The following is a 15929-nucleotide window of genomic DNA, read 5'->3' on the forward strand; positions in this document are numbered from 1 at the left end:
TCCCCAGTAAATTTCATGCCCACAAACCTCAGACTCAGAGTCGGTTTCACAGGGAGCCTGGTCAGTAGATTCTGTATAATGTTGGACTGAAATGAAACTATAAAAACTGAAAACCCCAAAACACATATTTCCTATAGAGAAGGGGAAGAACTGTTAACAGGTTCTACCCATGTGTCTCACTATGAAACATCTTTAAGGAATTCCAGCCATGAAGCTAGACAGAAGGACCAGCTGTTGTGCATTAGAGCATATTCTGGGTACTGTTGGAAGAAAAAGAGCAAGAAACTAAGACTGTGAGGTGTACCATGGTCCTGTGCTGTTTCCATCCACCTGACACCTTCACTTCCTTCACCACAGTGACCACATGGCTCTGGAGAACTGACCAATCACGTTATTTTGAAGCTTATGTTATGAAGCCCTAAATCCAGCTGTACTGTTTTCTACTCCAGGATTTGATAGTCACTTAAACCAGGAAGTTCCTCACTTTGCTTAAGATATTTTGTTTGCTGTTCCTTGCAATTAAGAGAGTCCTAACACAGGTCTACTTGTTAGCCCTGGGAATTCCTAGAGAGATTAGACTAATGAAGCCTCTAACAGGTTCATTTCTCATATTTGGAAATGGACAGATCACTAAAGCCACACACGCCCTTTTCTTTCTATACTTTTCTTAATATCATACATCTGCCAGGCTCCTTGTGTTCAGAGTCTGGGTGTATGTTCTTGATGGACAAGCCCTGATGAGCCTTGCCCACACCCCCTTCCAAGCCCAGCCTTGTAGAGCAGTAGTCCTAAGTGTGAGCCCCCAAAACCCTGTTTAATCAATGATCTATAGGCAGTTACCAGAGTGCTGTTCTCCTGTTGCCCCGTGAAGTGACAGGGCTTTGGGGAATGTGCTCAGGGCTGCAGTGGACCCCTCTCCACAGGGTACAGAGGTATGGAAGAACAGAGTCCTTGGCATCTGCATTTGAGCAAGACACAGAAATTTCTTGTTATATTTCCCTCAGCTGAGATGCTGGTAAAGTTTGCTACCACTACAGTTGTGTCAGACTGGGCTCCCTGAGACATTAAAGCTGCCCTCTTGATAGGTTTCACTATCCAGGCAAGTTCTGCCACAGCCACAAAGTTGGCAGTCTCTGTGCTACATCAATACCAAAAGGCTGATTAACACTAAGGAGTTTCTGAGGTTCCACAGATTTCTACCTCCTCCCTGGACTGAATTCTCACCCCAGCCCTCATAAACAAGACACGCCTTCTTGCTTCCACTCTTGTAAGCAGAAATTGAATGTGGGTAATCAAAACTCAGTGTCTATACCCTGCAGACAACTACCATCCCAAGGGTGCCAACAATCAGTTTTGTAAGTTTATCCTACTCACTGATACATGCTACTACTCACCTGATAGCGGGATTATATGCAGTTGACTCTGCCCCTGCTACAGAGCCCTGTGGATGGCACAGCCCTTTGCCGTGGTCCAAATTGTCTCTATTGTGATGCATCATTGGTCCTTAATTACCCATTTTCTCTGTTTTTCTCTTGGTCCATTGTGAATCAGCACTTTATTTCAGTTTCCTTATTCTATAAATGTTCACTCAGTTAAAGCACCGCCAAAGCTGGTTGAAAGGGAAGTCTGTTGAAGAGGGCCACAAAGTCTGCGATAGTAGAAATAATGGAGATGAACACATAGCCATGGAGTGAGGGAATATCCTCATCGAGTTCTTTCTAAAATGTGCAAAACAGTGCCTGGCACAGTGGGAACACTTGAATGTCACCACTGTTGTCATTATTTTATTCCTACTGACTCTTTGTTGGCAAAGCATGTCAATGAAGTCTTCCAATCTAACAGGTGCCTCTGCAGCTTTCAATCGGAGCTGCTGCATTTATTTTATCCCTTTTTCACATTGGACATCTCAGTGGTACACTCCAGAAGATGGGGTTCTGCTGCAAAAGAAAAGTGTAGCTCTGGAAAATCAGTGGAGGCTACAGTTCCTCATTTTTCCAACACAGAACCTACAGCCAACTCTGACCACAGCTCATGGGTTCAGGCAAAGCTGGGGGCAGCCACCTTTCATTAGGACGAAAAGACAGGAAACCTGTGGCATCCACTTATTTGTTTTCAAAAGCCCTTCTTTTTGAAGCAAAGCTTCTTTTTGAAGTACCAAAAATTAATCATTTACAAAGCATCCCCCATATTTTTATAAACTCAGAAATGTTTTAGCTTTGAAGTTGAAATTTAATATTTTTTAAACAAATGTAAAAATTGATCTTTTTATATTTCACCTAGAAAACTGAATAATCTGAATTACCAGGAATATTTTTTCACTTTCATTTTTAAGTAAAAACTTTGCAATGGAAAACAAAATAGTACGTAGAAATATTTTGTAAACTATAAGATATTTCAAAAACACTAATTACATGTTTTTGTTTTTTACTTCAAGTTCTGGGATACATGTGCTGAACATGCAGGTTTGTTACATAGCTATACATGTGCTATGGTGGTTTGCTGCACCCATCAACCCGTCATCTAGGTTTTAAGCCCTGCATGAATTAGGCATTTGTCCTAATGCTCCCCCTCCCCTTTCTGCCCACCCCCTGACAGGCCCTGGTGTGTGATGTTCTCCTCCCTGTGTCCAAGTGTTCTCATTGTTCATCTCCCACTTATGAGAACATGCAGTGTTCGGTTTTCTCTTCCTGTGTTAGTTTGCTGAGAATGATGGTTTCCAGCCTCATCCATGTCCCTGCAAAGGACATTAACTCATTCTTTTTTATGACTGCATAGGATTCCATGGTGTATATTTACTACATTTTCTTTATCCAGTCTAACATTGATGGGCATTTGGGTTGGTTCCAAGTCTTTGCTATTGTGAATAATGCTGCAATAAACATACATGTGCATGTGTCCTTATAGTAGAATGATTTATAACCTTTTGGGTATATACTCGGTAATGGGATTGCTGGGTCAAATGGTATTTCTGGTTCTAGATCCTTGAGGAATTGCCACACTGTCTTCCACAGTGGCCAAACTAATTTACACTCCCACAAACAGTGTAAAAGCTTTCCTATTTCTCCACATCCTCACCAGCATCTGTTGTTCCCAGACTATTTAATGACCACCATTCTAACTGGCGTGAGATGGTATCTCACTGTGGTTTTGATTTTCATTTATCTAAAGACCAGTGATGATGAGCTTTATTTCATGTTTGTTGGCCGCATAAATGTCTTCTTTTGTGAAGTGTCTGTTCATATCCTACACCCACTTTTCGATGGAGTTGTTTGTTTTTTCTTGTAGATGTGTTTACGTTCCTTGTAGATTCAGAATATTAGCCCTTTGTCAGATGGATAGATTGCAAAAATTTTCTCCCATTCTGTAGGTTGCCTGTTCCCTCTGATGATAGTTTCCTTTGCTGTGCAGAAGCTCTTAGTTTAATTAGATCCCATTTGTCAATTTTAGAATTTTAGTTTTTGTTGCAATTGCTTTTTGTGTTGTAGTCATTAAGTCTTTGTCCATGCTTATGTCCTGCATGGTATTGCCTAGGTTTTCTTCTAGGGTTTTTATGGTTTTAGGTTTTATGTTTAAGTCTTTAATCCATCTTGAGTTAATTTTTGTATAAGGTGTAAGGAAGGGATCCAGTTTCAGTTTTTTGCATATGGTTAGCCAGCTTTCCCAGCACCAATTATTAAATAAGAAATCCTTTCCCCATTGCTTGTTTTTGTCAGGTTTGCTGAAGATCAGATATTTGTAGATGTGTGATGTTATTTCTGAGGGCTCTGTTCTGTTCCATTGGTCTATATATCTGTTTTGATACCAGTACCATGCTATTTTGGTTACTGTAGCCTTGTATTATAGCTTGAAGTCAGGTAGTGTGATGCCTTCAGCTTTGTTCTTTTTGCTTAGGATTTTCTTGGCTATGCAGCCTCTTTTTTGGTTCCATATAAAATTTAAAGTATTTCTTTCTAATTCTGTGAAGAAAGTCAATGGCAGCATGATGGGAATTGCATTGAATCTATAAATTACTTTGGGCAATATGGCTATTTTCATGATATTGATTCTTCCTATCCATGAGCAGGGAATGTTTTTCCATTTGTTTGTGTCCTCTCTTATTGAGCAGTGGTTTGTAGTTCTCCTTGAAGAGGTCCTTCACATCCCTTATAAGTTGTATTCCTAGGTATTTTATTTTCTTTGTAGCAATTGTGAATGGGAGTTCACTCATGATTTGCCTCTCTGTTCATCTATTATTGGTGTATAAGAATGCTTGTGATTTTTGTACACTGATTTTATATCCTGAGACTGCTGAAGTTGTTTATCAGCTTAAGAAGTTTTGGGACTGAGACAATGGGGTTTTCTAAATATACAATCATGTCATCTGCAAACAGAGACAATTTGACTTCCTCTCTTCCTGTTTACCCTTTATTTCTTTCTCTTTCCTCATTTCCCTGGCCAGAAGTCCCAATACTATGTTGAATCGGAGTGGTGAGAAGGGGTGTGTTTGCCTTGTGCCAGTTTTCAAAGGGAATGCTTCCAGCTTTTGCCCATTCAGTACGATATTGGCTGTGGGTTTGTCATAAATAGCTCTTATTATTTTGAGATATGTTCCATCAATACCTAGTTTATTGACAGTTTTTAGCATGAAGGGGTGTTGAATTTTATCAAAGGCCTTTTCTGCATCTATTGAGATAATCATGTGGTGTTTGTCATTGGTTCTGTTTATGTGATGGATTACATTTATTGATTTGTGTATTTGAACCAGCCTTGCATCCCAGGGATGAAGTCAACTTGATCATGGTGAATAAGCTTTTTGATGTGCTGCTGGATTCGGTTTGCCAGTATTTTATTGAGGATTTTCGCATCAATGTTCATCAGGGATATTGGCCTGAAATGTTCTTTTTTTGTTGTGTATCTGCCAGGTTTTGGAATCAGGATGATGCTGGCCTCATAAAATGAGTTAGGGAGGAATCACTTTTTTTCTATTGTTTAGAATACTTTCAGAAGGAATGGTACCAGCTCCTCTTTGTACCTCTGGTAGAATTCAACTGTGAATCCATCTGGTCCTGGGCTTTTTTTGGTTGATAGGCTATTAATTACTGCCTCAATTTCAGAACTTGTTATCAATCTATTCAGGGATTCAACTTCTTCCTGGTTTCGTCTTTGGAGGGTGTATATGTCCAGGAATTTATCCATTTTTTCTAGATTTTCTAGTTGATTTGCATAGAGGTGTTTCTAGTATTCTCTGATGGTAGTTTGTATTTCTGTGGGACCAGTGGTGATATTCTGTATGTCAGGCCTCTGAGACTAAGCTAAGCCATCATATCCCCTGTGACCTACATGTATACATCCAGATGGCCTGAAGTAACTGAAGAATCACAAAAGAAGTGATATTTAAATGGCCTGTTCCTGCCTTAACTGATGACATTCGACTGCAAAAGAAGTGCAAATGGCCAGTCCTTGCCTTAACTGATGACATTAGCTTCTGAAATTCCTTCTGGCTCATCCTGGCTCAAAAAGCTCCCCCACTGAGCACCTTGTGACCCCCACTCCTGTCTGCCAGAGAATCCCCCTTTGACTTTAATTTTCCTTTACCTACCCAAATCTTATAAAACAGCCCCACCCTTATCTCCCTTTGCTGACTCTCTTTTCAGACTCAGCCTGCCTGCACCCAGGTGAAATAAACAGCCTCATTGTTCACACAAAGCCTGTTTGGTGGTCTCTTCACACAGAAGCGAGTGAAATTTTGGTACCATGACTTGGACCAGGGGACCTCCCTTGTGAGATCAATCCCCTGTCCTTCTGCTCTTTGATCCATGAGAAAGATCCACCTATGACCTCAGGTCCTCCGACTGACCAGCCCAAGGAACATCACACCAATTTTAAATCCAGTAAGCGACCTCTTTCTACTCTCTTCTCCAACCTCTCTCACTATCCCTCAACCTCTTTCTCCTTTCAATCTTGGCACCACACTTCAATCTCTCCCTTCTCTTAATTTCAGTTCCTTTCCTTTTCTTGTAGAAACAGGAGATGCATTTTATCCATGGACCCAAAACTCCAGTGCCAGTCACAGACTCAGGAAGACAGTCTTCCCTTGGTGTTTAATCATACGCAGATGACTGCCTGATTATTCACCCACATTTCAGAAGTGTCTGACCCCTGACCCCTTCTCTCCATTTCTCTACCCCTTCTCCACTTTTATGGGGGGCAAGAACACCCCCAACCCCTTCTCTCCATGTCTCTACCCCTTCTCCACTTTTCTGGGGGACAATAACCCCCTGACCACTTCTTTCCATGTTTCCTGGGGGTCAAGCACCCCCCACCCCTTCTCTCTGTGTCTCTGCTCTCTCTTTTCTCTGGGCTTGCTTCCTTCGCTATAGGTAGGCTTCCACCCTCCATTCCTCCTTCTCCCTTAGCCTGTGTTCTCAAGAACTTAAAACTGTCAGGCCTCTGAGCCCAAGCTACGCCATCATATCACCTGTGACCTGCAAGTACATATCCAGATGTCTGGTTCCTGCCTTAACTGATGACATTCCACCACAAAAGAAGTTAAAATGGCCTGTTCCTGCCATAACTGATGACATTACCTTGTGAAATTCCTTCTCCTGGCTCATCCTGGCTCAAAAGCTCCCCCACTGAGCACCTTGTGACCCCCACCCCTGCCAGCCAGAGAACAACCCCCCTACTTTGACTGTAATTTTCCTTTACCTACCCAAATCTTATAAAATGGCCCCACCCCTATCTCCCTTCAGTGACTCTCTTTTCAGACTCAGCCCACATGCACTCAGGTGAAATAAACAGCCTTGTTGCTCACACAAAGCCTGTTTGGTGGTCTCTTCACATGGATGCAAGTGAAAAAAAACCTCTTCAACTCACACATGACCTAAAACCTAAATGCCTTATTTTCTTCTGCAACACCCCTTGACCCCAATACAAACTCGACAGTGGTTCCAAATAGCCAGAAAATGGCACTTTCAATTTTTCCATCCTACAAAATCTAGATAATTCTTGTCATAAAATGGGCAAATGGTCTGAGGTTCCTGACGTCCAGGCATTCTTTTACACATCGGTCCCTCCTAGTCTCCGCTCCCAATGCAACTTATCCCAAATCTTGCTTCTTTCCCTCCCACCTGTCCCCTCAGTCCCAACCCAAAGCGTCACTGAGTCTTTCCAATCTTCCTTTTCTACAGACACATCTGACCTCTCCCCTTCTCCCCAGGCTGCTCCTCACCAGGCCGAGCCAGGTCCCAATTCTTCCTCAGCCTCTGCTCCCCTACCCTATACTCCTTTTATCACCTCCCCTCCTCACACCCGGTCCAGTTTTCAGTTTCATTCTGTGACTAGCCCTCCCCCACCTGCCCAGCAATTTCCTCTTAAAAAGGTGGCTGGAGCTAAAGGCATAGTCAAGGTTAATGCTCCTTTTTCTTTATCCCAAATCAGATAGCATTTAGGCTGTTTTTCATCAAATATAAAAACCCAGCCTAGTTCATGGCTCATTTGGCAGCAACCCTGAGATGCTTTACAGCCCTAGACCCTAAAAGGTCAAAAGGTCGTCTTATTCTCAATATACATTTTATTACCCAATCCACTCCCGACATTAAATAAAAGTACAAAAACTAAATTCTGGCCCTCAAACCCCACAACGGGACTTAATTAATCTTACCTTCAAGGTGTATAATAATAAAGTAGAGGCAGCTAAGTAGCAATGTATTTCTAAGTTGCAATTCCTTGCCTCCACTGTGAGACAAACCCCAGCCATATCTCCAGTACACAAGAACTCCAAACGCCTGAACCGCAGCTGCCAGGGGTTCCTCCAGAACCTCCTCCCCCAGGAGCTTGCTACAAGTGCTGGAAATCTGGCCACTGGGCCAAGGAATGCCCACAGCCCGGGATTCCTCCAAAGCCATGTCCCATCTGTGAAGGACCCCACTGAAAATCAGACTATTCAACTCACCTGGCAGACACTTCCAAAGTCCCTGGAACCCTGGCCCAAGGTTCTCTGACTGACTCCTTCCCAGATCTTCTAGGCTTAGCAGCTGAAGACTGACACTGCCTAATCACCTTAGAAGCCTACAGGACCATCACAGATGCTCTAGGTAACTCTCAGAGTGGAGGGTAAGTCCATCCCCTTCTTAATCAATACGGAGGCTACCCACTCCACATTACCTTCTTTTCAAGGGCCTGTTTCCCTTGCCTCCATAACTTTTGTAGATATTGATGGCCAGGCTTCTAAACCTCTTAAAACTCCCCAACTCTTATGCCAACTTAGAAAATACTCTTTTAAGCACTCCTTTTTAGTTATCCCCACCTGCCCAGTTCCCTTATTAGGGCGAGATATTTTAACTAAATTATCTGCTTCCCTGACTATTCCTGGGCTACAGCCACACCTTATTGCCACCTTTTCCCCCAGTTCAAAGCCTCCTTCACATCCTCCCCTTGTATCTCCCCACCTTAATCCACAAGTATAGGATGCCTCTACTCCCTCCTTGGTGACCGATCATGCACCCCTTACCATCTCATTAAAATCTAATCACCCTTACCCTGCTCAATGCCAATATCCCATCCCGCAGCATGCTTTAAAAGGATTAAAGCCTGTTATCACTCACCTGCTACAGCATGGCCTTTTAGAGCCTATAAACTCTTCTTACAATTCCCCCATTTTACCTGTCCTAAAACCAGACAAGCCTTACAGGTTAGTTCAGGATCTGCGCCTTATCAACCAAATTGTTTTGCCTATCCACCCCATGGTGCCAAACCCATATACTCTCCTATCCTCAATACCTCCCTCTACAACCCATTATTCTGTTCTGGATCTCAAACATACTTTCTTTACTATTCCTTTGCACCCTTCATCCCAGCCTCTCGTCGCTTTCACTTGGACTGACCCTAACACCCATTAGGCTCAGCAAATTACCTGGGCTGTACTGCTGCAAGGCTTCACAGACAGCCCCCATTACTTCAGTCAAGCCCAAATTTCTTCCTCATCTGTTACCTATCTTGGCATAATTATCATAAAAACACACGTGCTCTCCCTGCTGATCGTGTCCGGCTGATCTCCCAAACCCCAATCCCTTCTACAAAACAACCCCTTTCCTTCCTAGGCATGGTTAGTGCAGTCAGAATTCTCACACAAGAGCCAGGACCGTGCCCTGTAGCCTTTCTGTCCAAACAACTTGACCTTACTGTTTTAGCCTAGCCCTCATGTCTGCATGCAGTGGCTGCCACTGCCTTAATACTTTTAGAGGCCCTAAAAATCACAAACTATGCTCAACTCACTCTCTACAGTTCTAATAACTTCTGAAATCTATTTTCTTCCTCATACCTGATGCATATACTTTCTGCTCCCCAGCTCCTTCAGCTGTACTCACTCTTTGTTGAGTCTCCCACAATTACCATTGTTCCTGGTCCTGACTTCAATTCGGCCTCCCACATTATTCCAGATACCACACCTGACCCTCATGACTCTATCTCTCTGATCCACCTGGCATTCACCCCATTTCCCCATATTTCCTTCTTCCCTGTTCCTTACCCTGATCACATTTAGTTTATTGATGGTAGTTCCACCAGGCCTAATCGCCACACACCAGCAAAGGCAGGCTATGCTATAGTAAAAGCCACCAGCCCGCCTCTTAGAACCTCTCATTTTCTTTCCATCATGGAAACCTATCCTCAAGGAAATAACTTCTCAGTGTTCCATCTGCTATTCTGCTACTCCTCAGGGATTATTCAAGCCCCCTCCCTTCCCTACACATCAAGCTCGGGGACTTGCCACTGCCCAGGACTGGCAACTCTTAACTCCCTCTTAGAGAGGATAGATGATCTTTGCTGGCAGGGGACCCTCCAATACTTTCACTCTGATGAAGTTCTATTCTTTACTTTTATACTCACTCTTATCCTCATTCCCATTCTTATGCCACCCTCTACCTCTCCCCAGCTACCTCCACCACACTATCAACCTCACTCATTCTCTCCTAGCTGTTTCTAATCCCTCCTTAGTGAACAACTGCTGGCTTTGCATTTCCCTTTCTTCCAGCGCCTACACAGCTGTCCTCGCCTTACATGCAGACTAGGCAACATCTCCTGTCTCCCTACACTCTGAACTTCCTTTAACAGCCCTCACCTTTACCCTCCAGAAGAACTCATTTACTTTCTAGACAGGTCCAGCAAGACCTCCCCAGACATTTCACATCAGCAAGCTGCCACCCTCCTCTGCACTTACTTAAAAAACCTTTATCCTTATATCAACTCTACTCCCCCCATATTTAGACCTCTCACAACACAAACTACTATTCCTGTGGCCACTCCTTTATGTATATCTTGGCAAAGACCCAATGGGATTCACCTAGATAACCTTTCACCTTCTCGATGTTCCTTTACTCTTCATCTCCAAAGCCCAACTACGCACATCACTGAAACAATTGGAGCCTTCCAGCTCTGTATTACAGACAAGCCCTCTATCAATACTGGCAAACTTAAAAACATTAGCAGTAATTATTGCTTAGGAAGACACTTACCCAGTATTTCACTCCATCCTTGGCTACCTTCCCCTTGCTCGTCAGACTCTCCTCCCAGGCCCTCTTCTTGTTTGCTTATACCCAGCCCTGTAAATAACAGTGAAAGTTTGCTCATAGACACTCAACGTTTTCTCCTACACCATGAAAATCAAACCTTCCCCTCTACGCCGTTACCCCATCAGTCCCCATTACAACCTCTGATGGCTGCCGCCCTAGCTCGATCCCTAGGAGTCTAGGTAAAAGAGACCCCTTTCAGCCCTCCTTCTCATCTTTTTACTTTGCGTCTCCAGTTTTGCCTCACACAAGGTCTCTTCTTCCTCTGTGGATCCTCTACCTACATGTGTCTACCTGCTAATTGGACAGGCACGTGCACACTAGTTTTCCTTACCCCCAAAATTCAATTTGCAACTAGAACCAAAGAGTTCCCTGTTCCCCTCATGACACCAATATGACAAAAAAGAGTTATTCCACTAATTCCCTTGCTTGTCGGTTTAGGACTTTCTGCCTCCACTATTGCTCTCGGTACTGCAATAACAGGCATTTCAACCTCTATCATGACCTTCTGTAGCCTCTCTAATGACTTCTCTGCTAGCATCACAGACATATCACAAACTTTATCAGTCCTCCAGGCCTAAGTTGACTCTTTAGCTGCAGTTGTCCTCCAAAACTGCTAAGGCCTTGACTTACTCACTACTGAAAAAGGAAGACTGTATATTCTTAAATGAAGAGTGTTGTTTTTACCTAAATCAATCTGGCCTGGTGTATGACAACATAAAAAAACTCAAGGATAGAGCCCAAAAACTTGCCAACCAAGCAAGTAATTATGCTGAACCCCCTTAGGCACTCTCTAATTAGACGTCCTAGGTCCTCCCAATTCTTAGTCCTTTAATACCTGTTTTTCTCCTTCTCTTATTCCATTTAATTTTTCAATTCATACAAAACCGTATCCAGGCCATCACCAATAATTCTACACGACAAATGTTTCTTCTAACAACCCCACAATATCACCCCTTACCATAAAATCTTCCTTCAGCTTAATCTCTCACATTCTAGGTTCCCACGCCACCCCTAATCCCGCTCGAAGCAGCCCCGACAGACATCGTCCATTATCTCTCCATACAACCCCCAAAAATTTTCACCGCCCCAAAGCTTCAACACTATTAAGTTTTATTTTCCTTATTAATATAAGAAGACAGGAATGTCAGGCCTCTGAGCCCAAGCTAAGCCATCATATCCCCTATGACCTGCACGTATACATCCAGATATCCTAAAGTAACTGAAGAATCACAAAAGAAGTGATATTTAAATGGCCTGTTCCTGCCTTAACTGATGACATTCCACCACAAAAGAAGTTAAAATGGCCAGTCCTTGCCTTAACTGATGACATTACCTTGTGAAATTCCTTCTCCTGGCTCATCCTGGCTCAAAAACTCCCCCACTGAGCACTTTGTGACCCCCACCCCTGCCCACCAGAGAACAACCCCCCTTTGACTGTAATTTTCCTTTACCTACCCAAATCTTGTAAAACGGCCCCACCCCTATCTCCCTTCGCTGACTCTTTTCGGACTCAGCCCGCCTGCACCCAGGTGAAACAGTCTTGTTGCTCACACAAAGCCTGTTTGGTGGTCTCTTCACACGGATGCAAATGAAACTCCGTATCATTTTTTATTGTGTTTATTTGATTATTCTCTTTTCTTCTTTATTAGTCTAGCTAGCAGTCTATTTCATTAATTTTTTCAAAAAAAAAAAAAAAGCCCCTGGATTCACTGATTATTTGAAAAGTTTTTTGTGTCTCTGTCTCCTTCAGTTCCACTCTGATGTTACTTTTTTCTTGTCTTCTGCTAGCTCAATCATCCCAGGTCAACATCCCAGGTCAATTCCTGGTGTGCTGGCAGCAGGAATTTCAAGCCAGTGATTCATAGCTTGCTGGGCTTCATGGGAGTGGGACCTGCTGAGCGAGACTACTTGGCTCCCTGGCTTCAGCCTCCTTTCCAGGTAAGTGAACGGTTCTGACTCTCTGGGGTTCCAGGCGCCACCAGGGGATGAAAAAGAAATTTCTGCAGCTGGCTCGGTGTCTGCCTGAACAGCCGCCCAGTTTTGTGCTTGAAACCCAGGGCCCTGGTGGTGTAGGCTCACCATGGAATCTCCTGGTCTGCGGATTGCAAAAGCTATGGGAAAAGCATAGTATCTGGGTGGGATAGCACAGTCCCTCATGGCTTCCCTTGGCTGGGAAAGGGAGGCCTCCTGCTCCTTGCACTTCCCGGGTAAGGTGATGCCCCACCTTGCTTATGCTCGCCCTCCATGGGCTGCACCCACTGTCTAACCAGTCGCAATGAGATGAACAGGGTATCTCAGTTGGAAATGCAGAAATCACCCGCCTTCTGCATAGGTCTCACTGGGAGCTGCAGACTGGAGCTGTTCCTATTCGACCACCTTGCCAGAACCCCCAACAAGAATATTTTTAAAACAAAGTAAATACCACCATACTCCTGGGAAAAAAAAAATACACTTTTGCTGTCTGCCAAGAAGCAGCAGCATGGGGTTCACAAATAGTTGGATTCCTAGTAAAGATTCTGCCCAGCTGAAAGTTGGCTTTGAAAATAATGTGACCAGAAACTTTGGGAGAACAGAACTTTAAGTGGCTCAGATAGCCTTCTTAGAGTTTGGATTACCATTGGTTGTTCTCCTAAAGTGATAAGAAGTTTCTAGAGGAACAGTGTGGAGATCAAAATGGCCTATGATCACCAGAATGCTATATATCCAGCCCCTATGCCCTTTGTGCTGTACTTGCCTATGTGGGTTATAAGGACCCAAGTCCTACAGAGTCAGGAATCACCCTTCCCTTTAAAATCTTCCTTCTTTGACAAAGCCCCGCTCCTGCATGACTGCAGGAAATCCAGTTCTTTCCCAAAGTATTCCAGAGGATACCAAAGGTAGCTTATGTTTTCAACCAACATGGTGCCTCTCTGGTCTGCTTGTTTCTTATGGACCACCACTGGGCCTGAGCCTCTTCTCTCCATAGCTACAAACTTTTTGGGTACCACAAACCATACTTCTCCTTTTATTCCCCAAGAACAGCTAATAACAAAGCTTGAAGATAGCAAAAGGGGAGTATATGACAATAACTTAAAACTGGGAACTAGAGAGCAGCTTCTTTCTACTCCTGGTGTCACCCAAGGGTCCCTTCTGGCTTTTCCCCTGCCGCCTCTGCCCTGCTGCCCCTATGGTGGGGTCCATTCCCTTTTTTTCAGTTGGCATCTCTGGCTGACATGTTCTCCACCCCTAGGCAGCAAAGCCAGATTCCTTTATGGCTCTAAAATCTCTGCAGAGGTGTTTGTTTCCTAAAGTCATCTTTTCTATCATTAAGCAAAATAACTGGATTGTGCGCAGCCCCTGCTGGCTCATGTGTCACTAGTACTGGGCCTCCCTACCATTAAGGAACCCAGCACTTTCAAGTTCTCTGATTCTCCATGTGACATGCCCAAGTGAACCAATACCGCCACTGCCCCAATCACCCACCCATTCCCAAAAAGTGAAAAATAAGCATACAAACAAGTGACTAGTGTTTAACTAATCTCAGAAACATTTGCATTCAGAGTACTTTCCCTTAGAATTTTCTCCTCTCCACTCCATGAGGAGTGGGTATGTGCTTTATTATATCAACAAGACTAAGAAGCCGCACCCGAGTGGTCCCACTCAAAGAAGAGATTTCTGTTTCTACCTCAAAATGCAGAAACCACTACAGATTAAAAGAGAAACACACACACACTTTAAGAAACTCTCCCTTCCTCATCTTCAAAGTGTGGGGTATGCATTCCAGATCTCTCAGCCTGATGGACAGCTTGGAAGTGGAAGGGACCAATGTCCAGCAAGTGGCCTTTGCCCCATGTCCATTGTGCCTTGTGTCTTCCCAGCCAACTCAGAACTCCTCACATCCAGCCCCCAGACTACCGCTCATGGGCTCAGGCAAAGGTGGGAGTAGCCAGGGTTTGGCACTTGGGAGACACTCAAAAATATTTTTTGGACAAACAAGTGAATGTGAGCCCTGAAACTTTCTAGAGAGTCTCTGTCCCATTGGGTTCAAGCCAGTAAAAAGCCAGAGAAGTGTCTTTCTGTCCCAGACATAAGCAAGAGATGGATGAGTCCTTTGTGCAGAAGTTAGTAAACACTCCTTGGTGTGGAGGAGTTTTTTGTTAATGAAACAACATCCAGTTTGTTTGATGAAAGATTAATATGGTCAATGAGCTCAAAGTCATCTTCAGATTAAAGCATTCACTAAAACATGGCTGGGTTAGTTTGCAGCTAAAAGGAATAAATATACTTTATAAAATATGAGTTCCTGGTACTCAGGTTCTGCTTCCAAGGAAGTCTCAACCTAGACCATATAATGAATAGAGACTGAAGGAAGAGGTATTGGGAACTCAACTGATTCTCAGGCAGGGGAAGTGTGAGAGGAAATGTGGAAGAGGAACTAGGGATATCAGTTTCATCCTGGTCATGATTCACAGAAATGAGTGCAGAGGGAAGACAAAGTCAGATGCCCAGACTGCAGTGTCGGGGAACAGGAGGCCATTGAGTTTAGATTGCTAAGAAAAGGATGGAGGGTAAAAACATTGAAGAGTTTCAGTGAGAGTCTATTTTCTCCAAATAGGAGAAAAGCTTATGGAGATACCAACAGACCTCATCTGAAACACTTTGAGGGTTCCATCTTGCTCTTTTCCACATTCTTCATATTTTCTAGGTATCTCTGGAGGCATAAGAGAACACTTCTCTAGCTTTTTTGGGTGGCTTCAGCTACCAGCTATCACTACAGTCCCCAGCCATAATTTCAGATCTTCCATCCTGTCAACTTTCTTCAAAACACAAAAATAACTCCTTTCTCTCCCTCACTCATACAGTAGAGTTCAATTGATTAAACTTATCAAATTATTTTAAATATTCATCTGAAATCAGTGAGACTAGAAACTTCACATTTTAGGGTAATTATGAGGTACAAAAGCAAGATAAATTGTCTTATCGATGACACTTTTGATAGAAGATTTTTAAACAATAAGGCATAAAGTTGATGTATAATTTTAAAAAGAAAATATTTCTTGGGATATGTGTTTCTAGATTAAGGTACGGTGGGCCCTGAATAACGAATCTCAGTTTTTCTTAAGGTCCTCCTCCTCTGAGCTACACTGTGGGTCGAAAAGGGCAGGATTATCATAAATGGAAAGAACCTAGAGGCATTTTAGTTAAATAAAAAGAACATCTGGAAAAAGACATCTTCGTTACTGGAAATATTCAAGCAGAGGTTTCTGGGATGTTTTTGATGGCACTCAAGCATCAGAGACCAAGGTCAGCCTAAGAAACAAGCAAGGTCCCATCCTACAAAGAGAGTGAAATTAGATCCGTATATGAAATGCCTAGCACAGTGCCTGGCGCATAAGAGAT

The sequence above is a fragment of the Pan troglodytes genome, chromosome 9 (genome assembly GCF_028858775.2).
Source record: "Pan troglodytes isolate AG18354 chromosome 9, NHGRI_mPanTro3-v2.0_pri, whole genome shotgun sequence".
Lineage (NCBI taxonomy): Eukaryota > Metazoa > Chordata > Mammalia > Primates > Hominidae > Pan > Pan troglodytes.